Source organism: Lissotriton helveticus, chromosome 1_2, assembly GCF_964261635.1.
Source record: "Lissotriton helveticus chromosome 1_2, aLisHel1.1, whole genome shotgun sequence".
Taxonomy (NCBI): domain Eukaryota; kingdom Metazoa; phylum Chordata; class Amphibia; order Caudata; family Salamandridae; genus Lissotriton; species Lissotriton helveticus.
In genome coordinates this window covers 339506020-339533235 of record NC_136058.1, presented here as the reverse complement: position 1 = coordinate 339533235, position 27216 = coordinate 339506020, and the positions used below count along the sequence as shown (strand labels likewise).

Sequence of the window (27216 nt, the reverse complement as noted above, 5' to 3'; positions counted from 1 at the left end):
TACTAAGAAAATGGATGAGGTCCTGCGGTACGCTAAGTACTGCGAGGACGAGATGGCAGAAAAGAAAAAGGCCCTTAAGGAGAAGGTTATGTGGGCTCAGGTGAAGCTCGCAGAACAACAGGAAAAACAATTGAGTAACATGGTTAAAAATGCTGAGAACAAAGGTCCTGGGGGAGGGGGTGGAGGAAAGCCCCGGCCCAAATTTAGCAGGGAAGAGGCTATGAAAAAATTTCCCTGCCATCAGTGCGGCGAAATTGGACACTGGCGAAACGAGTGTCCCCAATTAGTCGATGTTAATGAGAAAACTCCTGATTTAACTCCACAGACGCAGAAAGAAAGACCAAGAAAGACTCAACCCCAGGTAAAAACAGTTCAGGTGCCTCGAGCACCCAAGCAGGTATACAGGGGAAGACAGGCAGAAAATGAAGAGATAGAGGTTTGGGAAAGCGGGGAGAACAGAAATACAGCAACTTCGCAGTATCTGCTAAATGATACCTTCCTTTGTAACGATCAGGACTGACGGGGCCTGAGAGGGGAGGACGAGGAGTGCGTACTTGGCGCTTCCTTGCCGGTAGACCAGTCTGGACCATATATTGAAGGAAAGGTTGACGGAAATGATGTCACCTTCCTGTTGGACACTGGCGCTACCCGTTCTACTGTAAGAACAGTGGACGTTCCAAACCTACCCCTCTCGGGAGAAAATATCCAAGTAGTGGGTGTATCTAATCAATTGATTAGTACTCCTGTTACCGAACCAATGGAGATTTCAATTGGAAATTTTAAACAGATGCATAGATTTGTCGTCTGTGACACCAGTCCAGTGAATCTACTGGGTCGTGATTTGCTGTGCAAAATGAACTGTACCATCTTTTGCACACCAAAGGGTGTTGAAATACAGACCCCAGATGAAGACGGCATTTATAAATTATTGTTGCTTAGACCTGACTCAGAAATTAAAAGATTGACCCTGCAGGACTTGCCCCAAGAACTACAGGAAGCCGTAAAGCCAGAGGTGTGGGATTTCACTGGAAAGGATGTGGGGTTGATGAAAGATGTGGACCCCATACAAATAGCCATCAAGGACAATGCAGTATATCCTAACACTAGGCCCTACCGAATGAATGCTGAGGTGAAAGCAGGTGTCACTCTGGAAATACAAAAATTATTGGAAGGAAACATCATACAGGAAGTGATGAGCAGCCCATGCAACTCACCGATTATGGGCATCAAAAAGCCTAGTGGCAAGTATAGGGTAGTGCAGGACCTGAGAAAGGTTAACAAAATTGTAGTTCCTTGCTGCCCTATTGTCCCAAACCCTGCAGTGATATTATACCAGATTCCTTGGGATGCTGAATGGTTCACTGTGATTGATTTGTGTCATGCATTCTTTTCGATACCCCTGCACCCCGACAGCAAATTTCTTTTCTCATTTGCTTTTGAGGGTCACGTGTATTGTTGGAACAGGGTCCCTCAGGGGTATACAGAGAGCCCCTCTATCTTTAATCAGATCTTGAAAAAATGTCTAGAGACTTTGATCTTACCTGGGAACTCTGTGTTAGTGCAGTACATAGACGACCTTCTACTGGCGTCTAAAAGTCACCGGGACTGTGTAGTTGACACCATTGCCCTCCTAAATCATCTGTGCGAGAAAGGGCATAAAGTGGCCCCTGACAAACTACAGTTCTGTGCGAAATCTGTAAAATATCTGGGACACCAAATAGAAAAGGGTGTCAGAAAAGTCACATCAGAAAGAGTGAGAATAATTCAAAAAATGCAGTTGCCCCGTACTCAAAAAGATGTCAGAATGTTCCTGGGTGTATTAGGGTACTGCAGGCAGTGGATTCTGGGATTTGCAGCCTTAGCCAGGCCCTTGATAAAAATGACCACAAGAGGAATGCCAGATGTTGTACAGTGGGACGATGAAAGTCTAATGGCTTTCACAAGATTGAAGAACTGTCTGTGTACCGCCCCTGCGTTGGGAATGCCAGATTATTCCAAAGAGTTTGCCCTTTTCTGTGACACTCGCGATAATTGCGCATTGTCTGTCCTGACTCAAGAACATGGCACGACCAGAAGGCCTGTGGCTTATTTCTCTGCCACATTGGACCCAGTAGCTGCTGGGTTACCAGGCTGTCTGAAAGCGGTAGCTGCTACCTGTGCAAGTTTGGAACAGAGTGAGTCCATTGTCATGGGACATCCTGTGACCGTGTATGTTTCACATGGAGTGGTAATTCTATTGACCAGAACTAAAACACAGTATCTCACCCCTAGTCGGCTGACTAAATACGAGAGGATTCTTGTGGGTGCAGCAAATGTAAGCATTGTTAGGTGCGGTATTCTGAACCCTGCCACCTTACTCCCCGACCCATTGGAAATAGAAGGTGGGGATGATGATGAACATGATTGTATTGACCTGACAGAGTTCAGTACTAAGCCACGCCCAGACATAAAAGAAGTACCATTGCCTGAGCATGATAAAGAACTATTTGTGGATGGTTCCTGTCTAAGACATGAATTAGGAGGCTTGAGTGCTGCTTATGCAGTAGTGTCTTTCACAAAAATTGAACAAGCAGGTTACCTATATAACATCAAGTCTGCACAAGTAGCCGAATTGATAGCCATGATAAAGGCTTGCAAAATTGGGAAGGACTTACGCATAACAGTGTATACTGACAGTCAGTACTGTTATGGCGTTGTGCATGACTTTGGCCAATTATGGCTACAGAGGGAATTCATGACTTCCTCAGGTACTCCCATTCGGAATGCAAAAGTTGTTCATGACCTTTTAGAGGCCATCCAGTTGCCCAAAGAACTGGCAGTGGTAAAATGTACTGCTCATCAAAGGAGCATGGACAGAGTATCACTGGGAAACGATTATGCTGATCGAGTGGCTCAATGGTGTGCCAAAGATCGGTATATTGTAAATCCAAAACGAGGGGGGCCAGGAACCAGCTGCCAGCTTCAGGTGTTTGAGGAAGTGCCTACATGGGATGAGGTGAGAGAGTGGCAGGAGTCGGCTCCTTGGCAAGAAAGAGAGAAATGGAAGGAGGATGGATGTAGACCGAGACGTGTGGATGGTGTCATCTTGGGCCCAACTGGTATGCCTGTGTTACCCCGCCACTTGCTTGGCACAATGGCTAGATTAATACATGAAGGATCACACATTGGTAGGGATGCCATGATTCTGGTATTTCAACAGACTTGGTACAGTAAAAAGTTCAGGAAGGTAGCAGAGTCCCTTTGCCAGAGGTGCCTGTCATGTCAACAGATGAACCCAGGCAAGAGGACAATGGTTGAACTGAGCAAGATTGGGAGATCAGGGGGTCCCTTTATAAGGATACAGGTTGATTTCATCACCATGCCCCGTTGTGAAGGGAAACGATATGTCCTTGTCATTGTTTGCGTATTTTCAAAATGGGTAGAAGCTTACCCTACTCCTCAAAGTGACGCACTGACAGTAGCGAAGTGTTTACTAAAAGAACTGATACCTAGGTTCGGAATACCATGCATTATTGAATCAGATAAGGGTGGACATTTCCAGAATGACATATTGGCTGAACTCTGTAAGGCCTTTGGAATAAGGCAGAAACTCCATTGTGCATACCACCCAGAGGCTTCTGGAATAGTGGAACAAGTAAATGGAACTATCAAAAACAGACTAGCAAAGCTGACAGATGCTACTGGCATGACCTGGGTGAAGGCCCTGCCCCTGGTCCTGATGGGACTGAGAAGTGTTCCAGACCGCAAGACAGGCCTAAGTCCCCATGAAATCATTATGGGAAGAGTGATGAGACAAGCATGGGTGCCAGGAAGCAAACTGTTGAGTATTACTGATGATTTGGTGCTTGAATACTGCAGAAGATTGGGTGACCAAGTGCGTTCTATCTCTCGCCAGATTGGAGACGACGGCATCCTCAATCCAACGACTCCTCTCCACAGCTTGGTTCCAGGAGATTGGGTCAAAATAAAGAAGCACACTCGATCAAGCTGTCTGGCACCAAGGTGGGGAAAGAAACGCCAAGTAATCCTGGTAACAACCACAGCAGTGAAAGTCGCAGGTGTTCCTCAGTGGATCCACGCTGGACACACCCAGAAGGTATTGCCAGACAGAGGATTTGAAGAAGAAGGGCAACCAGCAGAGGACCCTGAAGGAGCCAGACCAGAAGCAACTGACAACGAGCAGCCCAGCACCAGTCAGGTTGCAGGAACAGCAGACGTTGGCCCAGGAGTAGTTGACTACGAACTGCCAAGAATCCAGCCTGCTGAAGAGGTCCAGGAAACTGAGCCAGGAGTAGCTGAAGACGAGCTGCCAAGCATATGGCCAGAAGAATGGATACCGATGATTGATCTGACCGAAGATCCTATCAGAACAAGAGAACGACTTAGTGAAGGTAGAGAGTGGACTAGTCAGGAAAAGCAAGGCACAGGCGAAGAACCTCAGCCGCTTGAGATTCAAATCAAAACTGAGGAAGGAGAAGGTCAGACAGGGACAGAACAGGTATTCGATACACCACCACGAACACCTGATGCAGATAAGGGAGAGACTAGAAATAGAGTGATAGTTCGAGCAGAAGAAAATCAAGAGATCGAAGTGCTTGAACAGGATCAAAGAGGGTTAGAAGAACGGGTTCAGGAAACAGAAACAGAAACAAAGACAATCGAAAGCCAAAAACAAAATATTCCTGAACAAGGCCAGATTAGCAACCAGGCAGAAGAATTTGATGCTAGCCCTGGAACTAGCCAGATAAGGGAAGTAGGAGAAGAAAGTGGAGAAGAATTACCACGAGATAAAGAGAACAAGAGAATAAGAAAAGAAAGTGAAGTCCAAGTACCGACTAAGAGACTAAAGAAAAGAAACAACCTTGAGCCTAGGTTTGTAAAAAGATTGAGACTTAGGATAAAGACAGTGGAAGAAAAACGTGCAGAGGCAAGAAGAAGTGCTCGGATAGCAGAGCAAGAAGAAGACTCTTCCAAAAGAAGGAGTGAGCGAATAAAAAGACAAAACAAAAAGTACAAGTCTCCTGAATGGACACTGGTTTTGGAGGAACTTGAAGATCTTGATATAACTGACGTGAGCGACGGAGAACCCGTCCCAGAGTACTCAGCTGAAGAGGAGGACGAACCACCGTGAATTTGCACAAAGTAAGCTAGTTGTGTAAAAAGCTAAAAAGAGGGGTGAGAACACTCCTTCTGAGCCAAAATGTCTGATTCAACAGTGAATGGTAGACCTAGTTGCAGCCGTTTTAAGACGTGTTGCAAGGTGTGTATATGTAGTGTAGTAGTACTGATAGTTATCTGGATAGGATTAACAATTTTCATTCCCTTTGCTGTAAGTAAAGATACTAACATTGTCCCTACTGAAGTTGTAAATACTGACAGTGAGGAGCTAACAACACAGAGTGTAACACGACATGAAAGAGCCTTGAGACAAACAAAACAGAATTTAGAAGCATCAGATGAGGGAGGACTACATTATCATGGAATGAAGAACAGGACACACTTAAATGTTTTCGCAAACTTGTTAATACACTATGTAGAGACTATGGAAATTGAAGATTGCTATGTCTGCATGAAGCTACCTACTTCTGTGGCTGAAGGCGTGACATACCATCATCTGCCATTGACATATGGAATTTCCTGTAGCATTTTAGCTAGTTTATTTTACAAAAGGGGACCGTTACAGTATTATTACTCTAACAATGACGTGATCTTTTCTGAACTTCCTATACGTGGGAACTTGAATCCTGTACATACCAAAACTGACACCATAAGATATATGGGAGACTACTTTCTGACTATAGGGAACATTGACATAGCAGACGCACACAGAGATAACTTGACTTGTTCTTTGCGTGAGCAGGAAAAGATGTTCCTGAACATGGCAGAGAAAAGGAGAATTAAAATTCAGAAGAAGGCTAATGACGAAAGTCAGAAAAAGCCAAAGTGGGCAGAAAACATGGAAGGCACCTCATCTGGTGGAGCGGGTCCTGCTCTGTTGCTGGATTTTGAAAAGAAAGGCAAGCTATGTCTTCACCGCGAGAAGACTAGCTATTATAATAATGTTTTCATTGGTTCCAGTGAATGCGAACATAATTACAAGGTAATTGGAGGTTGGGGTTTCAAAAATGGGTCAGAGCCTGTGTTTCCTGGAATTTATTATATTTGTGGGGACAAGGCTTATTTCAAATTGCCGGATCACTGGTATGGAAGCTGCTACTTTGGCATTGTTTTCCCAAAAATATACCATGTGAATGGGAAAGCTGGAAGCAATGAAGATACTAATGGCTTAGTGCGTAGTAAAAGAGAAAGTATAGGTGAAATTATGGGTAGTATTTTCAGTGCACTGATACCTGGAGTGGGAGTGGTTCTGAACACTCACAGAATTTGCAAATTGTCTACTATAGTAGATGTGCTGTCTACTGAAACAGCTCATGGATTTCTGCTGGTCAATACCGAAATGGTTGCGATCAGATCAATGGTTTTACAAAATCGACTTGCTCTTGACACCTTATTAGCGAAAGAGGGCGGAGTCTGCCGGATGTTGAAGGCGCAACATTGTTGCACTTATATTCCGGATAAAAGTGTACAGATCAAAAGATATGTGAAAAACATTACTAATTTGGCAAAGGAACTCAAACCACTCGAGGTTGATAGTGCCTGGAAGAGACTGGTAGATGGTCTCTCAAATGTAGGCCATTGGCTTGCTAGCATAGGTAAAAGCTTATTATTCAAAATTCTGATGCCAATTGGTATTATAGGTCTTATTATACTTTTCATTTTCTTATGCTGTAAATACCGCAAGCGCACCAAAAAGCACGAGGTAAATGCAAGAGGAGTGAAACGAAGTGTGGATGAGATTGAATTAGAGGAAGTGAATGATCAGATATACAAAAAGGTGAAGACTTCTCACCCTGCTAAAACTGAAAGAGAAAAGTTAGAACGGTTGCTGGAAGAAATAGAACTTTATAAAGTGTGAAAGAAAGTTGGCATCTGGTTCCATTATAATTTGTGATGATAGTAGATATCATCAAAGAGGGGATTGATGAAGCAAAGCTTCGCATATTTTGCGGCTTGCCGAAATCAAGAACCTCGTTTATGTGTAATAAGGTAACAAAAGTGTATGTTTTACTAACATTTATTTTGTTTAGGTAAAGTTCCCGAAGCTTGCCTATGTGTATTTCTAATGAATTAATCCGTGTCCCTAAAAATGGCCGCCGCTTGTATTTTAGTTACTGCGCATGCGTCAGCCACACTCACGTGTCCTGACGCGTCTGCAGAAGTGGAGGGAAAGTTATGCGCATGCGTAATTCATAGCTGTGCTTATCATGTGGTACTGCTCGTGCCACTGCTCTTGTGTCCGTATCAATGTAGCTAACATTTAGATGCAATAAGTTTATTTCTTGATGATGAGTTAAAAGTACAAACCCTGTGATGTGTTTTCATAATGACATTATTATGTATTAATTTGTTTTCGCTTACTTTTCATGTACCGCGGGAAATGGGGGTCTGAGTGAGAGGAGAGCCATATTGGAGGTCCCTTCTGCGCCTGTGCGACATTCGGCAGCACGAGGGACCTTGGCTGATGGAACATAGCCAGTTGGCAGTGATGGGCGAGATGCTCCTGAGAAAGTCACCTCTGCCCTGCGAGAACAGCGAATGTTGCTCCTCATATGATACAATGTTAAATTGTCATTGTGTTTCTGCACAGTTTCTCCTGGGAACCCCAAACCTGCTAGGCGGTACCCAAATATGTTAATGAAGGCTTCAAATCGTGTATTGTGATTGGTGTGTTACCCAAACGCTACCTTAGGACCAATCGAAATTGAGGGATTCTGACACTTTGCAACATTGGGGGGTGGTACACTGTCCCCAAACTGTATATCTACCCTGGGTTCACCTAGTGAACCGTCCGACTTGTCTGGTTTAGCTGACCTGTCACTGACCCAACGCACTCAATAGGTGACTGAAGATACAGAGCGCTGCGAAGCACTCTGTCCGAATTTGACCATAGACTGAGGTTCTACTGAACCTTAAAGTGCTGGCAAAGCACTTAGCTGGGAGTTCGCTGACCCAATCGGGGTCTTGATCGATAGCTGCAGAGCGGGTGGAGCGCAGGCGTTGCTTCCGAACTGTGGGTTCCGGTCCTGTCCTGAAGAGGGTCCTGTCCTGAGGGTTTGCTGTCCTGTCCTGAGGGTCCTGTCCTGATTCCTATTCTGAGGGTATCCTGTCCTATCCTGGGTGTCCATTCTGCACCTGCTGTCCTTTGAGGGGTATCCTTCCTTGAGGGTTTCCTGTCCTTAACTGACCCGTGGCCAGGGTTTGGTTTCCACACCTTTCTAGGTAAATATTGCTCTGAACCTCTTGAAATTCTTGCACCTTCTGAATTTCTAACTTTTGCTTTAATAAAGTTCAACATTGCATATGTTATATTTTCCATGCCTTTCCGCAACTATTGAAAGTCATTTATAATTTTTGCAAAGTTATTCCTATGCCTTCTCATTTGTTAGAAATTATATTTTGCATAGCAGTGTGTCATTTCCTGATATGGTCTAGAACTTCGTTGCCTAGATTGTTCAAAGGCCCCTTCACCTTAAGTGAAGCGTGTTATTCATTATAAGCTCTCCTATAGTCACCCACACTTAGTCTATCCCTGTCTAGATAATACTGACTTGCATAGTATTTTCTCGCTACATTTTATTAGTACCTTGATGATTACTCTGTCATTATTTCTTCATGCTTATGTGATTTACGTTATCTTGGTTATTGATTGCCTTATTTTACTGTACCTCATGCAAGAAAATATTGAACTTTAGATAAACATTTTAAAACTTCCAGTTGTCCGTGGTCATTTTAACAGTATTTGAATGTTATTGGTTGGGTTTGTATTTTGCTGCCTTTCTTTTACAGCTAGCTCCCTGATTCATTGTGGTCATTAGGCACCCGCATCGGTGGATGGTAAGTCGGGTGCACCGAAATTTGGTAGCAGGGAACACACACACATCAACCTGGTAGAGCTCGTGAAGTCACCCGATCGATGTATATGGTGATTTGGAAAGTATATGGGCCCTGAAGCCGGAAACGGCGGAAACTATTGGTCGGGTGGCCTCGCGCGCTCTATCAGGTTGACTTGGCAGACACTTACATTCAGGGTTTCCATGCATACAGTAAAACTTGGCATACAAGGGGATGTAGCTCAGTGGTAGAGCGCATGCTTTGCATGTATGAGGCCCCGGGTTCAATCCCCGGCATCTCCAGACTTTTGCCATGCTTATCTTGGATTTTGGCAGAAAACTAGGCTGGCTGTCAGTATTAAGGAAGAGATATGTCATGCAACTGGGATACGAACCCCACTTAAACTGTGAGACGTGTGCCTTGGAAAACCCCATGAAATGGGGCTATCTCATTTTTGATGCTTATAGAACCAAAGAATCTTACTTGTTTAAGCCATCAAAGTGATGATTAATCTTGGCAATCTTAATACATTTAGGATAGAAATCTGTGGCAGCCATCTTGGTCATTGGTAAGGGTTCTTCCTCTAAACCAGAGACTCTCTACAGTAGCTTCAAGAAAAACTGAATATGTTGCCTTTACTCTACTGATTTGTCCATTCTCTTTCCTTTCAAAAATGAACCCAAAATGCATGTTCTTGAAGCTGGGTGCGTGGTAATGACTCCCATAACTTTCTGTCATTTTTCTCACGGTTAAAGGCTTCCATCCATTTGCCACCAATGCTTCCTAAGGTCTTTGTATCAAAGTTCCTTTCCTTTCTGTAAAATTCATCATTGCGGCGCCCCTGCTTTTCACCAAGCCAAGACGGAACATCCACTTTGGTGTGAAATCCTCCTTTGAGGTGATAAGACGTAACTCACAGTGTGCTCTCAGAAGTGGTAGCTTTGAGAGGGAGCCGCGATTAATATTGATGATTTTCATCTGTCTGCTCCTGGTCCCCACCCCCCACAACCTTTCTTGAGCGAGAGGTAATTTCAGTGCTATGAGCTTCTGCTACCCCTCCTTCGATAGCTCAGTTGGTAGAGCGGAGGACTGTAGCATTAATTCGGGCATCCTTAGGTCGCTGGTTCAAATCCGGCTCGAAGGATTTTGTGGTTTCATTTCCATGTCTTTTGCTGTTAATCAACAATACCTTCCGTTGATTATGAAAAAGTCCCCGAGCTTCGATAAATACTGGAAAAGAAGCGTACTCTATCTGCTTTCAAAGGGAATTGATGACATAGTCATCGCTAGGGGAGGCGTGAAGAACAGTAAAGGAAACCTGCTGATCAAAACTGCTACCAAAGCATTGCATTAGTACATGTATGCCCTTGGCAGACTTCCAATTGCATTGCACCACGGTAGCTGCTTGGCAGCCAATCACACTGTGACTTGCCTTCAATTTGAGTGTCCACCGATGGGCAAGAGGGCATAGCCAATGGAATCATCCCCCGAAAGGCTGAGCAAGCTGGAAAGTAGACCAACAGTTTACACATTTGGGGAAATCCTGAGAAGTTTTGCATTCCAAACTGAGCAAATAAAAGCCCTGCCGGAGAATCGAACCCTGATTGCACTAAGTATATGCTCCATGAAGACAGCCCTCACGTAAGGCGTGGGCAATTTCATCCCTGACACTTTACATTCTAGTCTCAAATCGAGACTTTGCAGTCCGTGGGCTCCAGAGTCTCCTTGCATCCAGCAAAACTTTAGAGGGCAGTGGAGGGGATGTAGCTCAGTGGTAGAGCGCATGCTTCGCATGTATGAGGCCCCGGGTTCAATCCCCGGCATCTCCAGGAGTCGCTGTTCTGTATCTCGGCTTTTTCCAGAAGGCTAGCCTGCCACCTTGTGGAAAGTTGAGGTTTCTCAGGCAGTTGGGGGGTCAGAACCCCACTTAAATAGGTTGCATTGAAAAATATTGTTTGAAATAGGCATAGTTTCCACTTTTCAAGAAAATCTGAGAATTTTGCTTGCCAAAAGGAGGAAATAAATGCCCTCTCTGAGGAACGAACTCAGGACCTTCAGATTATGAGACTGACGCGCTGCCTACTGCGCTAAGAAGGCTGCACACAAGCATCTCTAAACAAGACTATAGACCAGGAAGATAATCCAGGTGCGAGGCTTAAGGATTTTCCTGACTGAGACTTTATGCTGCAGTGTCAAGTGGGTTGACTTGGCAGACACTTACATTCAGGGTTTCCATGCATACAGTAAAACTTGGCATACAAGGGGATGTAGCTCAGTGGTAGAGCGCATGCTTTGCATGTATGAGGCCCCGGGTTCAATCCCCGGCATCTCCAGACTTTTGCCATGCTTATCTTGGATTTTGGCAGAAAACTAGGCTGGCTGTCAGTATTAAGGAAGAGATATGTCATGCAACTGGGATACGAACCCCACTTAAACTGTGAGACGTGTGCCTTGGAAAACCCCATGAAATGGGGCTATCTCATTTTTGATGCTTATAGAACCAAAGAATCTTACTTGTTTAAGCCATCAAAGTGATGATTAATCTTGGCAATCTTAATACATTTAGGATAGAAATCTGTGGCAGCCATCTTGGTCATTGGTAAGGGTTCTTCCTCTAAACCAGAGACTCTCTACAGTAGCTTCAAGAAAAACTGAATATGTTGCCTTTACTCTACTGATTTGTCCATTCTCTTTCCTTTCAAAAATGAACCCAAAATGCATGTTCTTGAAGCTGGGTGCGTGGTAATGACTCCCATAACTTTCTGTCATTTTTCTCACGGTTAAAGGCTTCCATCCATTTGCCACCAATGCTTCCTAAGGTCTTTGTATCAAAGTTCCTTTCCTTTCTGTAAAATTCATCATTGCGGCGCCCCTGCTTTTCACCAAGCCAAGACGGAACATCCACTTTGGTGTGAAATCCTCCTTTGAGGTGATAAGACGTAACTCACAGTGTGCTCTCAGAAGTGGTAGCTTTGAGAGGGAGCCGCGATTAATATTGATGATTTTCATCTGTCTGCTCCTGGTCCCCACCCCCCACAACCTTTCTTGAGCGAGAGGTAATTTCAGTGCTATGAGCTTCTGCTACCCCTCCTTCGATAGCTCAGTTGGTAGAGTGGAGGACTGTAGCATTAATTCGGGCATCCTTAGGTCGCTGGTTCAAATCCGGCTCGAAGGATTTTGTGGTTTCATTTCCATGTCTTTTGCTGTTAATCAACAATACCTTCCGTTGATTATGAAAAAGTCCCCGAGCTTCGATAAATACTGGAAAAGAAGCGTACTCTATCTGCTTTCAAAGGGAATTGATGACATAGTCATCGCTAGGGGAGGCGTGAAGAACAGTAAAGGAAACCTGCTGATCAAAACTGCTACCAAAGCATTGCATTAGTACATGTATGCCCTTGGCAGACTTCCAATTGCATTGCACCACGGTAGCTGCTTGGCAGCCAATCACACTGTGACTTGCCTTCAATTTGAGTGTCCACCGATGGGCAAGAGGGCATAGCCAATGGAATCATCCCCCGAAAGGCTGAGCAAGCTGGAAAGTAGACCAACAGTTTACACATTTGGGGAAATCCTGAGAAGTTTTGCATTCCAAACTGAGCAAATAAAAGCCCTGCCGGAGAATCGAACCCTGATTGCACTAAGTATATGCTCCATGAAGACAGCCCTCACGTAAGGCGTGGGCAATTTCATCCCTGACACTTTACATTCTAGTCTCAAATCGAGACTTTGCAGTCCGTGGGCTCCAGAGTCTCCTTGCATCCAGCAAAACTTTAGAGGGCAGTGGAGGGGATGTAGCTCAGTGGTAGAGCGCATGCTTCGCATGTATGAGGCCCCGGGTTCAATCCCCGGCATCTCCAGGAGTCGCTGTTCTGTATCTCGGCTTTTTCCAGAAGGCTAGCCTGCCACCTTGTGGAAAGTTGAGGTTTCTCAGGCAGTTGGGGGGTCAGAACCCCACTTAAATAGGTTGCATTGAAAAATATTGTTTGAAATAGGCATAGTTTCCACTTTTCAAGAAAATCTGAGAATTTTGCTTGCCAAAAGGAGGAAATAAATGCCCTCTCTGAGGAACGAACTCAGGACCTTCAGATTATGAGACTGACGCGCTGCCTACTGCGCTAAGAAGGCTGCACACAAGCATCTCTAAACAAGACTATAGACCAGGAAGATAATCCAGGTGCGAGGCTTAAGGATTTTCCTGACTGAGACTTTATGCTGCGGTGTCAAGTGGGTTGACTTGGCAGACACTTACATTCAGGGTTTCCATGCATACAGTAAAACTTGGCATACAAGGGGATGTAGCTCAGTGGTAGAGCGCATGCTTTGCATGTATGAGGCCCCGGGTTCAATCCCCGGCATCTCCAGACTTTTGCCATGCTTATCTTGGATTTTGGCAGAAAACTAGGCTGGCTGTCAGTATTAAGGAAGAGATATGTCATGCAACTGGGATACGAACCCCACTTAAACTGTGAGACGTGTGCCTTGGAAAACCCCATGAAATGGGGCTATCTCATTTTTGATGCTTATAGAACCAAAGAATCTTACTTGTTTAAGCCATCAAAGTGATGATTAATCTTGGCAATCTTAATACATTTAGGATAGAAATCTGTGGCAGCCATCTTGGTCATTGGTAAGGGTTCTTCCTCTAAACCAGAGACTCTCTACAGTAGCTTCAAGAAAAACTGAATATGTTGCCTTTACTCTACTGATTTGTCCATTCTCTTTCCTTTCAAAAATGAACCCAAAATGCATGTTCTTGAAGCTGGGTGCGTGGTAATGACTCCCATAACTTTCTGTCATTTTTCTCACGGTTAAAGGCTTCCATCCATTTGCCACCAATGCTTCCTAAGGTCTTTGTATCAAAGTTCCTTTCCTTTCTGTAAAATTCATCATTGCGGCGCCCCTGCTTTTCACCAAGCCAAGACGGAACATCCACTTTGGTGTGAAATCCTCCTTTGAGGTGATAAGACGTAACTCACAGTGTGCTCTCAGAAGTGGTAGCTTTGAGAGGGAGCCGCGATTAATATTGATGATTTTCATCTGTCTGCTCCTGGTCCCCACCCCCCACAACCTTTCTTGAGCGAGAGGTAATTTCAGTGCTATGAGCTTCTGCTACCCCTCCTTCGATAGCTCAGTTGGTAGAGCGGAGGACTGTAGCATTAATTCGGGCATCCTTAGGTCGCTGGTTCAAATCCGGCTCGAAGGATTTTGTGGTTTCATTTCCATGTCTTTTGCTGTTAATCAACAATACCTTCCGTTGATTATGAAAAAGTCCCCGAGCTTCGATAAATACTGGAAAAGAAGCGTACTCTATCTGCTTTCAAAGGGAATTGATGACATAGTCATCGCTAGGGGAGGCGTGAAGAACAGTAAAGGAAACCTGCTGATCAAAACTGCTACCAAAGCATTGCATTAGTACATGTATGCCCTTGGCAGACTTCCAATTGCATTGCACCACGGTAGCTGCTTGGCAGCCAATCACACTGTGACTTGCCTTCAATTTGAGTGTCCACCGATGGGCAAGAGGGCATAGCCAATGGAATCATCCCCCGAAAGGCTGAGCAAGCTGGAAAGTAGACCAACAGTTTACACATTTGGGGAAATCCTGAGAAGTTTTGCATTCCAAACTGAGCAAATAAAAGCCCTGCCGGAGAATCGAACCCTGATTGCACTAAGTATATGCTCCATGAAGACAGCCCTCACGTAAGGCGTGGGCAATTTCATCCCTGACACTTTACATTCTAGTCTCAAATCGAGACTTTGCAGTCCGTGGGCTCCAGAGTCTCCTTGCATCCAGCAAAACTTTAGAGGGCAGTGGAGGGGATGTAGCTCAGTGGTAGAGCGCATGCTTCGCATGTATGAGGCCCCGGGTTCAATCCCCGGCATCTCCAGGAGTCGCTGTTCTGTATCTCGGCTTTTTCCAGAAGGCTAGCCTGCCACCTTGTGGAAAGTTGAGGTTTCTCAGGCAGTTGGGGGGTCAGAACCCCACTTAAATAGGTTGCATTGAAAAATATTGTTTGAAATAGGCATAGTTTCCACTTTTCAAGAAAATCTGAGAATTTTGCTTGCCAAAAGGAGGAAATAAATGCCCTCTCTGAGGAACGAACTCAGGACCTTCAGATTATGAGACTGACGCGCTGCCTACTGCGCTAAGAAGGCTGCACACAAGCATCTCTAAACAAGACTATAGACCAGGAAGATAATCCAGGTGCGAGGCTTAAGGATTTTCCTGACTGAGACTTTATGCTGCAGTGTCAAGTGGGTTGACTTGGCAGACACTTACATTCAGGGTTTCCATGCATACAGTAAAACTTGGCATACAAGGGGATGTAGCTCAGTGGTAGAGCGCATGCTTTGCATGTATGAGGCCCCGGGTTCAATCCCCGGCATCTCCAGACTTTTGCCATGCTTATCTTGGATTTTGGCAGAAAACTAGGCTGGCTGTCAGTATTAAGGAAGAGATATGTCATGCAACTGGGATACGAACCCCACTTAAACTGTGAGACGTGTGCCTTGGAAAACCCCATGAAATGGGGCTATCTCATTTTTGATGCTTATAGAACCAAAGAATCTTACTTGTTTAAGCCATCAAAGTGATGATTAATCTTGGCAATCTTAATACATTTAGGATAGAAATCTGTGGCAGCCATCTTGGTCATTGGTAAGGGTTCTTCCTCTAAACCAGAGACTCTCTACAGTAGCTTCAAGAAAAACTGAATATGTTGCCTTTACTCTACTGATTTGTCCATTCTCTTTCCTTTCAAAAATGAACCCAAAATGCATGTTCTTGAAGCTGGGTGCGTGGTAATGACTCCCATAACTTTCTGTCATTTTTCTCACGGTTAAAGGCTTCCATCCATTTGCCACCAATGCTTCCTAAGGTCTTTGTATCAAAGTTCCTTTCCTTTCTGTAAAATTCATCATTGCGGCGCCCCTGCTTTTCACCAAGCCAAGACGGAACATCCACTTTGGTGTGAAATCCTCCTTTGAGGTGATAAGACGTAACTCACAGTGTGCTCTCAGAAGTGGTAGCTTTGAGAGGGAGCCGCGATTAATATTGATGATTTTCATCTGTCTGCTCCTGGTCCCCACCCCCCACAACCTTTCTTGAGCGAGAGGTAATTTCAGTGCTATGAGCTTCTGCTACCCCTCCTTCGATAGCTCAGTTGGTAGAGTGGAGGACTGTAGCATTAATTCGGGCATCCTTAGGTCGCTGGTTCAAATCCGGCTCGAAGGATTTTGTGGTTTCATTTCCATGTCTTTTGCTGTTAATCAACAATACCTTCCGTTGATTATGAAAAAGTCCCCGAGCTTCGATAAATACTGGAAAAGAAGCGTACTCTATCTGCTTTCAAAGGGAATTGATGACATAGTCATCGCTAGGGGAGGCGTGAAGAACAGTAAAGGAAACCTGCTGATCAAAACTGCTACCAAAGCATTGCATTAGTACATGTATGCCCTTGGCAGACTTCCAATTGCATTGCACCACGGTAGCTGCTTGGCAGCCAATCACACTGTGACTTGCCTTCAATTTGAGTGTCCACCGATGGGCAAGAGGGCATAGCCAATGGAATCATCCCCCGAAAGGCTGAGCAAGCTGGAAAGTAGACCAACAGTTTACACATTTGGGGAAATCCTGAGAAGTTTTGCATTCCAAACTGAGCAAATAAAAGCCCTGCCGGAGAATCGAACCCTGATTGCACTAAGTATATGCTCCATGAAGACAGCCCTCACGTAAGGCGTGGGCAATTTCATCCCTGACACTTTACATTCTAGTCTCAAATCGAGACTTTGCAGTCCGTGGGCTCCAGAGTCTCCTTGCATCCAGCAAAACTTTAGAGGGCAGTGGAGGGGATGTAGCTCAGTGGTAGAGCGCATGCTTCGCATGTATGAGGCCCCGGGTTCAATCCCCGGCATCTCCAGGAGTCGCTGTTCTGTATCTCGGCTTTTTCCAGAAGGCTAGCCTGCCACCTTGTGGAAAGTTGAGGTTTCTCAGGCAGTTGGGGGGTCAGAACCCCACTTAAATAGGTTGCATTGAAAAATATTGTTTGAAATAGGCATAGTTTCCACTTTTCAAGAAAATCTGAGAATTTTGCTTGCCAAAAGGAGGAAATAAATGCCCTCTCTGAGGAACGAACTCAGGACCTTCAGATTATGAGACTGACGCGCTGCCTACTGCGCTAAGAAGGCTGCACACAAGCATCTCTAAACAAGACTATAGACCAGGAAGATAATCCAGGTGCGAGGCTTAAGGATTTTCCTGACTGAGACTTTATGCTGCGGTGTCAAGTGGGTTGACTTGGCAGACACTTACATTCAGGGTTTCCATGCATACAGTAAAACTTGGCATACAAGGGGATGTAGCTCAGTGGTAGAGCGCATGCTTTGCATGTATGAGGCCCCGGGTTCAATCCCCGGCATCTCCAGACTTTTGCCATGCTTATCTTGGATTTTGGCAGAAAACTAGGCTGGCTGTCAGTATTAAGGAAGAGATATGTCATGCAACTGGGATACGAACCCCACTTAAACTGTGAGACGTGTGCCTTGGAAAACCCCATGAAATGGGGCTATCTCATTTTTGATGCTTATAGAACCAAAGAATCTTACTTGTTTAAGCCATCAAAGTGATGATTAATCTTGGCAATCTTAATACATTTAGGATAGAAATCTGTGGCAGCCATCTTGGTCATTGGTAAGGGTTCTTCCTCTAAACCAGAGACTCTCTACAGTAGCTTCAAGAAAAACTGAATATGTTGCCTTTACTCTACTGATTTGTCCATTCTCTTTCCTTTCAAAAATGAACCCAAAATGCATGTTCTTGAAGCTGGGTGCGTGGTAATGACTCCCATAACTTTCTGTCATTTTTCTCACGGTTAAAGGCTTCCATCCATTTGCCACCAATGCTTCCTAAGGTCTTTGTATCAAAGTTCCTTTCCTTTCTGTAAAATTCATCATTGCGGCGCCCCTGCTTTTCACCAAGCCAAGACGGAACATCCACTTTGGTGTGAAATCCTCCTTTGAGGTGATAAGACGTAACTCACAGTGTGCTCTCAGAAGTGGTAGCTTTGAGAGGGAGCCGCGATTAATATTGATGATTTTCATCTGTCTGCTCCTGGTCCCTACCCCCCACAACCTTTCTTGAGCGAGAGGTAATTTCAGTGCTATGAGCTTCTGCTACCCCTCCTTCGATAGCTCAGTTGGTAGAGCGGAGGACTGTAGCATTAATTCGGGCATCCTTAGGTCGCTGGTTCAAATCCGGCTCGAAGGATTTTGTGGTTTCATTTCCATGTCTTTTGCTGTTAATCAACAATACCTTCCGTTGATTATGAAAAAGTCCCCGAGCTTCGATAAATACTGGAAAAGAAGCGTACTCTATCTGCTTTCAAAGGGAATTGATGACATAGTCATCGCTAGGGGAGGCGTGAAGAACAGTAAAGGAAACCTGCTGATCAAAACTGCTACCAAAGCATTGCATTAGTACATGTATGCCCTTGGCAGACTTCCAATTGCATTGCACCACGGTAGCTGCTTGGCAGCCAATCACACTGTGACTTGCCTTCAATTTGAGTGTCCACCGATGGGCAAGAGGGCATAGCCAATGGAATCATCCCCCGAAAGGCTGAGCAAGCTGGAAAGTAGACCAACAGTTTACACATTTGGGGAAATCCTGAGAAGTTTTGCATTCCAAACTGAGCAAATAAAAGCCCTGCCGGAGAATCGAACCCTGATTGCACTAAGTATATGCTCCATGAAGACAGCCCTCACGTAAGGCGTGGGCAATTTCATCCCTGACACTTTACATTCTAGTCTCAAATCGAGACTTTGCAGTCCGTGGGCTCCAGAGTCTCCTTGCATCCAGCAAAACTTTAGAGGGCAGTGGAGGGGATGTAGCTCAGTGGTAGAGCGCATGCTTCGCATGTATGAGGCCCCGGGTTCAATCCCCGGCATCTCCAGGAGTCGCTGTTCTGTATCTCGGCTTTTTCCAGAAGGCTAGCCTGCCACCTTGTGGAAAGTTGAGGTTTCTCAGGCAGTTGGGGGGTCAGAACCCCACTTAAATAGGTTGCATTGAAAAATATTGTTTGAAATAGGCATAGTTTCCACTTTTCAAGAAAATCTGAGAATTTTGCTTGCCAAAAGGAGGAAATAAATGCCCTCTCTGAGGAACGAACTCAGGACCTTCAGATTATGAGACTGACGCGCTGCCTACTGCGCTAAGAAGGCTGCACACAAGCATCTCTAAACAAGACTATAGACCAGGAAGATAATCCAGGTGCGAGGCTTAAGGATTTTCCTGACTGAGACTTTATGCTGCAGTGTCAAGTGGGTTGACTTGGCAGACACTTACATTCAGGGTTTCCATGCATACAGTAAAACTTGGCATACAAGGGGATGTAGCTCAGTGGTAGAGCGCATGCTTTGCATGTATGAGGCCCCGGGTTCAATCCCCGGCATCTCCAGACTTTTGCCATGCTTATCTTGGATTTTGGCAGAAAACTAGGCTGGCTGTCAGTATTAAGGAAGAGATATGTCATGCAACTGGGATACGAACCCCACTTAAACTGTGAGACGTGTGCCTTGGAAAACCCCATGAAATGGGGCTATCTCATTTTTGATGCTTATAGAACCAAAGAATCTTACTTGTTTAAGCCATCAAAGTGATGATTAATCTTGGCAATCTTAATACATTTAGGATAGAAATCGGTGGCAGCCATCTTGGTCATTGGTAAGGGTTCTTCCTCTAAACCAGAGACTCTCTACAGTAGCTTCAAGAAAAACTGAATATGTTGCCTTTACTCTACTGATTTTTCCATTCTCTTTCCTTTCAAAAATGAACCCAAAATGCATGTTCTTGAAGCTGGGTGCGTGGTAATGACTCCCATAACTTTCTGTCATTTTTCTCACGGTTAAAGGCTTCCATCCATTTGCCACCAATGCTTCCTAAGGTCTTTGTATCAAAGTTCCTTTCCTTTCTGTAAAATTCATCATTGCGGCGCCCCTGCTTTTCACCAAGCCAAGACGGAACATCCACTTTGGTGTGAAATCCTCCTTTGAGGTGATAAGACGTAACTCACAGTGTGCTCTCAGAAGTGGTAGCTTTGAGAGGGAGCCGCGATTAATATTGATGATTTTCATCTGTCTGCTCCTGGTCCCCACCCCCCACAACCTTTCTTGAGCGAGAGGTAATTTCAGTGCTATGAGCTTCTGCTACCCCTCCTTCGATAGCTCAGTTGGTAGAGCGGAGGACTGTAGCATTAATTCGGGCATCCTTAGGTCGCTGGTTCAAATCCGGCTCGAAGGATTTTGTGGTTTCATTTCCATGTCTTTTGCTGTTAATCAACAATACCTTCCGTTGATTATGAAAAAGTCCCCGAGCTTCGATAAATACTGGAAAAGAAGCGTACTCTATCTGCTTTCAAAGGGAATTGATGACATAGTCATCGCTAGGGGAGGCGTGAAGAACAGTAAAGGAAACCTGCTGATCAAAACTGCTACCAAAGCATTGCATTAGTACATGTATGCCCTTGGCAGACTTCCAATTGCATTGCACCACGGTAGCTGCTTGGCAGCCAATCACACTGTGACTTGCCTTCAATTTGAGTGTCCACCGATGGGCAAGAGGGCATAGCCAATGGAATCATCCCCCGAAAGGCTGAGCAAGCTGGAAAGTAGACCAACAGTTTACACATTTGGGGAAATCCTGAGAAGTTTTGCATTCCAAACTGAGCAAATAAAAGCCCTGCCGGAGAATCGAACCCTGATTGCACTAAGTATATGCTCCATGAAGACAGCCCTCACGTAAGGCGTGGGCAATTTCATCCCTGACACTTTACATTCTAGTCTCAAATCGAGACTTTGCAGTCCGTGGGCTCCAGAGTCTCCTTGCATCCAGCAAAACTTTAGAGGGCAGTGGAGGGGATGTAGCTCAGTGGTAGAGCGCATGCTTCGCATGTATGAGGCCCCGGGTTCAATCCCCGGCATCTCCAGGAGTCGCTGTTCTGTATCTCGGCTTTTTCCAGAAGGCTAGCCTGCCACCTTGTGGAAAGTTGAGGTTTCTCAGGCAGTTGGGGGGTCAGAACCCCACTTAAATAGGTTGCATTGAAAAATATTGTTTGAAATAGGCATAGTTTCCACTTTTCAAGAAAATCTGAGAATTTTGCTTGCCAAAAGGAGGAAATAAATGCCCTCTCTGAGGAACGAACTCAGGACCTTCAGATTATGAGACTGACGCGCTGCCTACTGCGCTAAGAAGGCTGCACACAAGCATCTCTAAACAAGACTATAGACCAGGAAGATAATCCAGGTGCGAGGCTTAAGGATTTTCCTGACTGAGACTTTATGCTGCAGTGTCAAGTGGGTTGACTTGGCAGACACTTACATTCAGGGTTTCCATGCATACAGTAAAACTTGGCATACAAGGGGATGTAGCTCAGTGGTAGAGCGCATGCTTTGCATGTATGAGGCCCCGGGTTCAATCCCCGGCATCTCCAGACTTTTGCCATGCTTATCTTGGATTTTGGCAGAAAACTAGGCTGGCTGTCAGTATTAAGGAAGAGATATGTCATGCAACTGGGATACGAACCCCACTTAAACTGTGAGACGTGTGCCTTGGAAAACCCCATGAAATGGGGCTATCTCATTTTTGATGCTTATAGAACCAAAGAATCTTACTTGTTTAAGCCATCAAAGTGATGATTAATCTTGGCAATCTTAATACATTTAGGATAGAAATCTGTGGCAGCCATCTTGGTCATTGGTAAGGGTTCTTCCTCTAAACCAGAGACTCTCTACAGTAGCTTCAAGAAAAACTGAATATGTTGCCTTTACTCTACTGATTTGTCCATTCTCTTTCCTTTCAAAAATGAACCCAAAATGCATGTTCTTGAAGCTGGGTGCGTGGTAATGACTCCCATAACTTTCTGTCATTTTTCTCACGGTTAAAGGCTTCCATCCATTTGCCACCAATGCTTCCTAAGGTCTTTGTATCAAAGTTCCTTTCCTTTCTGTAAAATTCATCATTGCGGCGCCCCTGCTTTTCACCAAGCCAAGACGGAACATCCACTTTGGTGTGAAATCCTCCTTTGAGGTGATAAGACGTAACTCACAGTGTGCTCTCAGAAGTGGTAGCTTTGAGAGGGAGCCGCGATTAATATTGATGATTTTCATCTGTCTGCTCCTGGTCCCCACCCCCCACAACCTTTCTTGAGCGAGAGGTAATTTCAGTGCTATGAGCTTCTGCTACCCCTCCTTCGATAGCTCAGTTGGTAGAGCGGAGGACTGTAGCATTAATTCGGGCATCCTTAGGTCGCTGGTTCAAATCCGGCTCGAAGGATTTTGTGGTTTCATTTCCATGTCTTTTGCTGTTAATCAACAATACCTTCCGTTGATTATGAAAAAGTCCCCGAGCTTCGATAAATACTGGAAAAGAAGCGTACTCTATCTGCTTTCAAAGGGAATTGATGACATAGTCATCGCTAGGGGAGGCGTGAAGAACAGTAAAGGAAACCTGCTGATCAAAACTGCTACCAAAGCATTGCATTAGTACATGTATGCCCTTGGCAGACTTCCAATTGCATTGCACCACGGTAGCTGCTTGGCAGCCAATCACACTGTGACTTGCCTTCAATTTGAGTGTCCACCGATGGGCAAGAGGGCATAGCCAATGGAATCATCCCCCGAAAGGCTGAGCAAGCTGGAAAGTAGACCAACAGTTTACACATTTGGGGAAATCCTGAGAAGTTTTGCATTCCAAACTGAGCAAATAAAAGCCCTGCCGGAGAATCGAACCCTGATTGCACTAAGTATATGCTCCATGAAGACAGCCCTCACGTAAGGCGTGGGCAATTTCATCCCTGACACTTTACATTCTAGTCTCAAATCGAGACTTTGCAGTCCGTGGGCTCCAGAGTCTCCTTGCATCCAGCAAAACTTTAGAGGGCAGTGGAGGGGATGTAGCTCAGTGGTAGAGCGCATGCTTCGCATGTATGAGGCCCCGGGTTCAATCCCCGGCATCTCCAGGAGTCGCTGTTCTGTATCTCGGCTTTTTCCAGAAGGCTAGCCTGCCACCTTGTGGAAAGTTGAGGTTTCTCAGGCAGTTGGGGGGTCAGAACCCCACTTAAATAGGTTGCATTGAAAAATATTGTTTGAAATAGGCATAGTTTCCACTTTTCAAGAAAATCTGAGAATTTTGCTTGCCAAAAGGAGGAAATAAATGCCCTCTCTGAGGAACGAACTCAGGACCTTCAGATTATGAGACTGACGCGCTGCCTACTGCGCTAAGAAGGCTGCACACAAGCATCTCTAAACAAGACTATAGACCAGGAAGATAATCCAGGTGCGAGGCTTAAGGATTTTCCTGACTGAGACTTTATGCTGCAGTGTCAAGTGGGTTGACTTGGCAGACACTTACATTCAGGGTTTCCATGCATACAGTAAAACTTGGCATACAAGGGGATGTAGCTCAGTGGTAGAGCGCATGCTTTGCATGTATGAGGCCCCGGGTTCAATCCCCGGCATCTCCAGACTTTTGCCATGCTTATCTTGGATTTTGGCAGAAAACTAGGCTGGCTGTCAGTATTAAGGAAGAGATATGTCATGCAACTGGGATACGAACCCCACTTAAACTGTGAGACGTGTGCCTTGGAAAACCCCATGAAATGGGGCTATCTCATTTTTGATGCTTATAGAACCAAAGAATCTTACTTGTTTAAGCCATCAAAGTGATGATTAATCTTGGCAATCTTAATACATTTAGGATAGAAATCTGTGGCAGCCATCTTGGTCATTGGTAAGGGTTCTTCCTCTAAACCAGAGACTCTCTACAGTAGCTTCAAGAAAAACTGAATATGTTGCCTTTACTCTACTGATTTGTCCATTCTCTTTCCTTTCAAAAATGAACCCAAAATGCATGTTCTTGAAGCTGGGTGCGTGGTAATGACTCCCATAACTTTCTGTCATTTTTCTCACGGTTAAAGGCTTCCATCCATTTGCCACCAATGCTTCCTAAGGTCTTTGTATCAAAGTTCCTTTCCTTTCTGTAAAATTCATCATTGCGGCGCCCCTGCTTTTCACCAAGCCAAGACGGAACATCCACTTTGGTGTGAAATCCTCCTTTGAGGTGATAAGACGTAACTCACAGTGTGCTCTCAGAAGTGGTAGCTTTGAGAGGGAGCCGCGATTAATATTGATGATTTTCATCTGTCTGCTCCTGGTCCCCACCCCCCACAACCTTTCTTGAGCGAGAGGTAATTTCAGTGCTATGAGCTTCTGCTACCCCTCCTTCGATAGCTCAGTTGGTAGAGTGGAGGACTGTAGCATTAATTCGGGCATCCTTAGGTCGCTGGTTCAAATCCGGCTCGAAGGATTTTGTGGTTTCATTTCCATGTCTTTTGCTGTTAATCAACAATACCTTCCGTTGATTATGAAAAAGTCCCCGAGCTTCGATAAATACTGGAAAAGAAGCGTACTCTATCTGCTTTCAAAGGGAATTGATGACATAGTCATCGCTAGGGGAGGCGTGAAGAACAGTAAAGGAAACCTGCTGATCAAAACTGCTACCAAAGCATTGCATTAGTACATGTATGCCCTTGGCAGACTTCCAATTGCATTGCACCACGGTAGCTGCTTGGCAGCCAATCACACTGTGACTTGCCTTCAATTTGAGTGTCCACCGATGGGCAAGAGGGCATAGCCAATGGAATCATCCCCCGAAAGGCTGAGCAAGCTGGAAAGTAGACCAACAGTTTACACATTTGGGGAAATCCTGAGAAGTTTTGCATTCCAAACTGAGCAAATAAAAGCCCTGCCGGAGAATCGAACCCTGATTGCACTAAGTATATGCTCCATGAAGACAGCCCTCACGTAAGGCGTGGGCAATTTCATCCCTGACACTTTACATTCTAGTCTCAAATCGAGACTTTGCAGTCCGTGGGCTCCAGAGTCTCCTTGCATCCAGCAAAACTTTAGAGGGCAGTGGAGGGGATGTAGCTCAGTGGTAGAGCGCATGCTTCGCATGTATGAGGCCCCGGGTTCAATCCCCGGCATCTCCAGGAGTCGCTGTTCTGTATCTCGGCTTTTTCCAGAAGGCTAGCCTGCCACCTTGTGGAAAGTTGAGGTTTCTCAGGCAGTTGGGGGGTCAGAACCCCACTTAAATAGGTTGCATTGAAAAATATTGTTTGAAATAGGCATAGTTTCCACTTTTCAAGAAAATCTGAGAATTTTGCTTGCCAAAAGGAGGAAATAAATGCCCTCTCTGAGGAACGAACTCAGGACCTTCAGATTATGAGACTGACGCGCTGCCTACTGCGCTAAGAAGGCTGCACACAAGCATCTCTAAACAAGACTATAGACCAGGAAGATAATCCAGGTGCGAGGCTTAAGGATTTTCCTGACTGAGACTTTATGCTGCGGTGTCAAGTGGGTTGACTTGGCAGACACTTACATTCAGGGTTTCCATGCATACAGTAAAACTTGGCATACAAGGGGATGTAGCTCAGTGGTAGAGCGCATGCTTTGCATGTATGAGGCCCCGGGTTCAATCCCCGGCATCTCCAGACTTTTGCCATGCTTATCTTGGATTTTGGCAGAAAACTAGGCTGGCTGTCAGTATTAAGGAAGAGATATGTCATGCAACTGGGATACGAACCCCACTTAAACTGTGAGACGTGTGCCTTGGAAAACCCCATGAAATGGGGCTATCTCATTTTTGATGCTTATAGAACCAAAGAATCTTACTTGTTTAAGCCATCAAAGTGATGATTAATCTTGGCAATCTTAATACATTTAGGATAGAAATCTGTGGCAGCCATCTTGGTCATTGGTAAGGGTTCTTCCTCTAAACCAGAGACTCTCTACAGTAGCTTCAAGAAAAACTGAATATGTTGCCTTTACTCTACTGATTTGTCCATTCTCTTTCCTTTCAAAAATGAACCCAAAATGCATGTTCTTGAAGCTGGGTGCGTGGTAATGACTCCCATAACTTTCTGTCATTTTTCTCACGGTTAAAGGCTTCCATCCATTTGCCACCAATGCTTCCTAAGGTCTTTGTATCAAAGTTCCTTTCCTTTCTGTAAAATTCATCATTGCGGCGCCCCTGCTTTTCACCAAGCCAAGACGGAACATCCACTTTGGTGTGAAATCCTCCTTTGAGGTGATAAGACGTAACTCACAGTGTGCTCTCAGAAGTGGTAGCTTTGAGAGGGAGCCGCGATTAATATTGATGATTTTCATCTGTCTGCTCCTGGTCCCTACCCCCCACAACCTTTCTTGAGCGAGAGGTAATTTCAGTGCTATGAGCTTCTGCTACCCCTCCTTCGATAGCTCAGTTGGTAGAGCGGAGGACTGTAGCATTAATTCGGGCATCCTTAGGTCGCTGGTTCAAATCCGGCTCGAAGGATTTTGTGGTTTCATTTCCATGTCTTTTGCTGTTAATCAACAATACCTTCCGTTGATTATGAAAAAGTCCCCGAGCTTCGATAAATACTGGAAAAGAAGCGTACTCTATCTGCTTTCAAAGGGAATTGATGACATAGTCATCGCTAGGGGAGGCGTGAAGAACAGTAAAGGAAACCTGCTGATCAAAACTGCTACCAAAGCATTGCATTAGTACATGTATGCCCTTGGCAGACTTCCAATTGCATTGCACCACGGTAGCTGCTTGGCAGCCAATCACACTGTGACTTGCCTTCAATTTGAGTGTCCACCGATGGGCAAGAGGGCATAGCCAATGGAATCATCCCCCGAAAGGCTGAGCAAGCTGGAAAGTAGACCAACAGTTTACACATTTGGGGAAATCCTGAGAAGTTTTGCATTCCAAACTGAGCAAATAAAAGCCCTGCCGGAGAATCGAACCCTGATTGCACTAAGTATATGCTCCATGAAGACAGCCCTCACGTAAGGCGTGGGCAATTTCATCCCTGACACTTTACATTCTAGTCTCAAATCGAGACTTTGCAGTCCGTGGGCTCCAGAGTCTCCTTGCATCCAGCAAAACTTTAGAGGGCAGTGGAGGGGATGTAGCTCAGTGGTAGAGCGCATGCTTCGCATGTATGAGGCCCCGGGTTCAATCCCCGGCATCTCCAGGAGTCGCTGTTCTGTATCTCGGCTTTTTCCAGAAGGCTAGCCTGCCACCTTGTGGAAAGTTGAGGTTTCTCAGGCAGTTGGGGGGTCAGAACCCCACTTAAATAGGTTGCATTGAAAAATATTGTTTGAAATAGGCATAGTTTCCACTTTTCAAGAAAATCTGAGAATTTTGCTTGCCAAAAGGAG

At 45.1% G+C, this 27216-nt stretch overlaps 35 non-coding genes across 35 annotated transcripts; 27 read left to right on the top strand and 8 right to left on the bottom strand.

Moving 5' to 3' along the window:
* The first annotated feature begins 9182 nt into the window (after positions 1-9182).
* Positions 9183-9254, top strand: TRNAA-UGC (transfer RNA alanine (anticodon UGC)). Its single transcript has one exon. It is a non-coding gene; the product is annotated as a tRNA-Ala (tRNA).
* A 756-nt stretch (positions 9255-10010) lies between these two features.
* On the top strand, positions 10011-10096 carry TRNAY-GUA (transfer RNA tyrosine (anticodon GUA)). Its single transcript is given in 2 exon segments — positions 10011-10047; positions 10061-10096. It is a non-coding gene; the product is annotated as a tRNA-Tyr (tRNA).
* Positions 10097-10709: 613 nt separating this feature from the next.
* TRNAA-CGC (transfer RNA alanine (anticodon CGC)) lies at positions 10710-10781 on the top strand. The gene has a single exon. It is a non-coding gene; the product is annotated as a tRNA-Ala (tRNA).
* A 195-nt stretch (positions 10782-10976) lies between these two features.
* On the bottom strand, positions 10977-11049 carry TRNAM-CAU (transfer RNA methionine (anticodon CAU)). Its single transcript has one exon. It is a non-coding gene; the product is annotated as a tRNA-Met (tRNA).
* A 164-nt stretch (positions 11050-11213) lies between these two features.
* TRNAA-UGC (transfer RNA alanine (anticodon UGC)) lies at positions 11214-11285 on the top strand. The gene has a single exon. It is a non-coding gene; the product is annotated as a tRNA-Ala (tRNA).
* A 756-nt stretch (positions 11286-12041) lies between these two features.
* Positions 12042-12127, top strand: TRNAY-GUA (transfer RNA tyrosine (anticodon GUA)). The gene is given in 2 exon segments: positions 12042-12078; positions 12092-12127. It is a non-coding gene; the product is annotated as a tRNA-Tyr (tRNA).
* A 613-nt stretch (positions 12128-12740) lies between these two features.
* On the top strand, positions 12741-12812 carry TRNAA-CGC (transfer RNA alanine (anticodon CGC)). Its single transcript has one exon. It is a non-coding gene; the product is annotated as a tRNA-Ala (tRNA).
* A 195-nt stretch (positions 12813-13007) lies between these two features.
* TRNAM-CAU (transfer RNA methionine (anticodon CAU)) lies at positions 13008-13080 on the bottom strand. Its single transcript has one exon. It is a non-coding gene; the product is annotated as a tRNA-Met (tRNA).
* Positions 13081-13244: 164 nt separating this feature from the next.
* TRNAA-UGC (transfer RNA alanine (anticodon UGC)) lies at positions 13245-13316 on the top strand. Its single transcript has one exon. It is a non-coding gene; the product is annotated as a tRNA-Ala (tRNA).
* A 756-nt stretch (positions 13317-14072) lies between these two features.
* TRNAY-GUA (transfer RNA tyrosine (anticodon GUA)) lies at positions 14073-14158 on the top strand. The gene is given in 2 exon segments: positions 14073-14109; positions 14123-14158. It is a non-coding gene; the product is annotated as a tRNA-Tyr (tRNA).
* Positions 14159-14771: 613 nt separating this feature from the next.
* Positions 14772-14843, top strand: TRNAA-CGC (transfer RNA alanine (anticodon CGC)). Its single transcript has one exon. It is a non-coding gene; the product is annotated as a tRNA-Ala (tRNA).
* A 195-nt stretch (positions 14844-15038) lies between these two features.
* On the bottom strand, positions 15039-15111 carry TRNAM-CAU (transfer RNA methionine (anticodon CAU)). Its single transcript has one exon. It is a non-coding gene; the product is annotated as a tRNA-Met (tRNA).
* Positions 15112-15275: 164 nt separating this feature from the next.
* TRNAA-UGC (transfer RNA alanine (anticodon UGC)) lies at positions 15276-15347 on the top strand. The gene has a single exon. It is a non-coding gene; the product is annotated as a tRNA-Ala (tRNA).
* Positions 15348-16103: 756 nt separating this feature from the next.
* TRNAY-GUA (transfer RNA tyrosine (anticodon GUA)) lies at positions 16104-16189 on the top strand. Its single transcript is given in 2 exon segments — positions 16104-16140; positions 16154-16189. It is a non-coding gene; the product is annotated as a tRNA-Tyr (tRNA).
* Positions 16190-16802: 613 nt separating this feature from the next.
* Positions 16803-16874, top strand: TRNAA-CGC (transfer RNA alanine (anticodon CGC)). The gene has a single exon. It is a non-coding gene; the product is annotated as a tRNA-Ala (tRNA).
* Positions 16875-17069: 195 nt separating this feature from the next.
* Positions 17070-17142, bottom strand: TRNAM-CAU (transfer RNA methionine (anticodon CAU)). Its single transcript has one exon. It is a non-coding gene; the product is annotated as a tRNA-Met (tRNA).
* A 164-nt stretch (positions 17143-17306) lies between these two features.
* Positions 17307-17378, top strand: TRNAA-UGC (transfer RNA alanine (anticodon UGC)). The gene has a single exon. It is a non-coding gene; the product is annotated as a tRNA-Ala (tRNA).
* A 756-nt stretch (positions 17379-18134) lies between these two features.
* TRNAY-GUA (transfer RNA tyrosine (anticodon GUA)) lies at positions 18135-18220 on the top strand. Its single transcript is given in 2 exon segments — positions 18135-18171; positions 18185-18220. It is a non-coding gene; the product is annotated as a tRNA-Tyr (tRNA).
* Positions 18221-18833: 613 nt separating this feature from the next.
* On the top strand, positions 18834-18905 carry TRNAA-CGC (transfer RNA alanine (anticodon CGC)). Its single transcript has one exon. It is a non-coding gene; the product is annotated as a tRNA-Ala (tRNA).
* A 195-nt stretch (positions 18906-19100) lies between these two features.
* TRNAM-CAU (transfer RNA methionine (anticodon CAU)) lies at positions 19101-19173 on the bottom strand. The gene has a single exon. It is a non-coding gene; the product is annotated as a tRNA-Met (tRNA).
* Positions 19174-19337: 164 nt separating this feature from the next.
* TRNAA-UGC (transfer RNA alanine (anticodon UGC)) lies at positions 19338-19409 on the top strand. Its single transcript has one exon. It is a non-coding gene; the product is annotated as a tRNA-Ala (tRNA).
* A 756-nt stretch (positions 19410-20165) lies between these two features.
* TRNAY-GUA (transfer RNA tyrosine (anticodon GUA)) lies at positions 20166-20251 on the top strand. Its single transcript is given in 2 exon segments — positions 20166-20202; positions 20216-20251. It is a non-coding gene; the product is annotated as a tRNA-Tyr (tRNA).
* A 613-nt stretch (positions 20252-20864) lies between these two features.
* Positions 20865-20936, top strand: TRNAA-CGC (transfer RNA alanine (anticodon CGC)). Its single transcript has one exon. It is a non-coding gene; the product is annotated as a tRNA-Ala (tRNA).
* A 195-nt stretch (positions 20937-21131) lies between these two features.
* Positions 21132-21204, bottom strand: TRNAM-CAU (transfer RNA methionine (anticodon CAU)). Its single transcript has one exon. It is a non-coding gene; the product is annotated as a tRNA-Met (tRNA).
* A 164-nt stretch (positions 21205-21368) lies between these two features.
* Positions 21369-21440, top strand: TRNAA-UGC (transfer RNA alanine (anticodon UGC)). The gene has a single exon. It is a non-coding gene; the product is annotated as a tRNA-Ala (tRNA).
* Positions 21441-22196: 756 nt separating this feature from the next.
* On the top strand, positions 22197-22282 carry TRNAY-GUA (transfer RNA tyrosine (anticodon GUA)). The gene is given in 2 exon segments: positions 22197-22233; positions 22247-22282. It is a non-coding gene; the product is annotated as a tRNA-Tyr (tRNA).
* A 613-nt stretch (positions 22283-22895) lies between these two features.
* On the top strand, positions 22896-22967 carry TRNAA-CGC (transfer RNA alanine (anticodon CGC)). The gene has a single exon. It is a non-coding gene; the product is annotated as a tRNA-Ala (tRNA).
* Positions 22968-23162: 195 nt separating this feature from the next.
* TRNAM-CAU (transfer RNA methionine (anticodon CAU)) lies at positions 23163-23235 on the bottom strand. The gene has a single exon. It is a non-coding gene; the product is annotated as a tRNA-Met (tRNA).
* Positions 23236-23399: 164 nt separating this feature from the next.
* On the top strand, positions 23400-23471 carry TRNAA-UGC (transfer RNA alanine (anticodon UGC)). Its single transcript has one exon. It is a non-coding gene; the product is annotated as a tRNA-Ala (tRNA).
* Positions 23472-24227: 756 nt separating this feature from the next.
* TRNAY-GUA (transfer RNA tyrosine (anticodon GUA)) lies at positions 24228-24313 on the top strand. Its single transcript is given in 2 exon segments — positions 24228-24264; positions 24278-24313. It is a non-coding gene; the product is annotated as a tRNA-Tyr (tRNA).
* A 613-nt stretch (positions 24314-24926) lies between these two features.
* On the top strand, positions 24927-24998 carry TRNAA-CGC (transfer RNA alanine (anticodon CGC)). The gene has a single exon. It is a non-coding gene; the product is annotated as a tRNA-Ala (tRNA).
* Positions 24999-25193: 195 nt separating this feature from the next.
* Positions 25194-25266, bottom strand: TRNAM-CAU (transfer RNA methionine (anticodon CAU)). The gene has a single exon. It is a non-coding gene; the product is annotated as a tRNA-Met (tRNA).
* Positions 25267-25430: 164 nt separating this feature from the next.
* TRNAA-UGC (transfer RNA alanine (anticodon UGC)) lies at positions 25431-25502 on the top strand. The gene has a single exon. It is a non-coding gene; the product is annotated as a tRNA-Ala (tRNA).
* Positions 25503-26258: 756 nt separating this feature from the next.
* TRNAY-GUA (transfer RNA tyrosine (anticodon GUA)) lies at positions 26259-26344 on the top strand. The gene is given in 2 exon segments: positions 26259-26295; positions 26309-26344. It is a non-coding gene; the product is annotated as a tRNA-Tyr (tRNA).
* A 613-nt stretch (positions 26345-26957) lies between these two features.
* On the top strand, positions 26958-27029 carry TRNAA-CGC (transfer RNA alanine (anticodon CGC)). The gene has a single exon. It is a non-coding gene; the product is annotated as a tRNA-Ala (tRNA).
* The last annotated feature ends 187 nt before the right edge of the window (positions 27030-27216 follow it).